We start from the raw sequence: 1,290 nt of genomic DNA on the forward strand, positions 1-1,290 counted from the left end.
ATTGTAGTTTATTCTTTCAAAACACCAAATACTGTCTCTAATTTCTTTGCCATTCTGAGAGTTCCTTAAAGAAAGGGATTGAGGCCAGGTGCGGTGGCTGACGCTTGTAATCCCAGCACTTTGGGAGGCCAAGGCGGGTGGATTACGAGGTCAGGAGATTGAGACCGTCCTGGCAAACATGATGAAACCCAGTCTCTATTAAAAATACAAAAAATTAGCCGGGCATGGTGGCGGGCGCCTGAAGTCCCAGCTACTCAGGAGGCTGAGGCAGGAGAATGGCGTGAACCTGGGAGGTGGATCTTGCAGTGAGCCTAGATAGCGCCACTGCACTCCAGCCTGGGCAACAGAGCGAGACTCTGTCTCAGAAAAAAAAAAAAAAAAAAAAAAAGGGATTGAGTGCCCTATTGATCCAGACTTATATTCTCTAGACTGAATGCAGTAGCTCCAAAGGTGATGGCTTAGTAAGTGTTGATTCTATGGGAAAAATAATAAATAATTATTTTAAATAAAATCTTTATAAAATCATTCTTTCCATTTAGGTTAGTAGGCACTCCAGTCTTGGTACAATTTAGAGGCAGACAGACTATCTTCTGTATTTTAGAATTTCTTTTTTCAATGTGAGATACTTTCAGAAAAATTTAAGAACAAAATCTGCATGGTGTATATATTTTCAGAGATGTTTTTGTCATTGAGCCCATATGTATTTTAAAATATTGAAAGTACAGAAGTATCGATGTCTACTGCCAGCCTCAGTGTTCTGCCAAGGTCTTCCTGTCCTCATTGGCTTTTGGGAGGCCAAACAGAAAGCATCCCCATGGTCATTCTAGCATCTCTGAACATGAACTTGAGTAATGGTTGTGAGACTCTAGGTTTCCATCTGATCTAAACAGGACAAACATCAGTCATTTAGACAAAGGCATGCTATTCTGATTTACTGTTAATATCTAAATATTAACTACCAAATGCAACTGTAACCTCCAGAAAAAAATCTTCTATGTATTTTATATACAAAAACAGCTTTGAGCACTTGAAGTATGAATATGTATTACTGCTACATGAAAACATGTGCTTATAATAATGTATGTAAAAACTATTAATTGTATATATGTGCAATTTTAAGAACTTTTATATAGTTAAGTAGGAAAATAGTTAAAGCAATTTAAATATTAAGTCTGTATGGTATATTCCTTTAATGAGACCATTTTAACTTGCCAAGTTACAATGTTTACAAAAATATTTAAATAAAAATAATAATGCAACATTGAAAAATAAATATTGAGTGAAATCATA

This window comes from Pan troglodytes, chromosome 8 (assembly GCF_028858775.2).
Source record: "Pan troglodytes isolate AG18354 chromosome 8, NHGRI_mPanTro3-v2.0_pri, whole genome shotgun sequence".
Taxonomy (NCBI): domain Eukaryota; kingdom Metazoa; phylum Chordata; class Mammalia; order Primates; family Hominidae; genus Pan; species Pan troglodytes.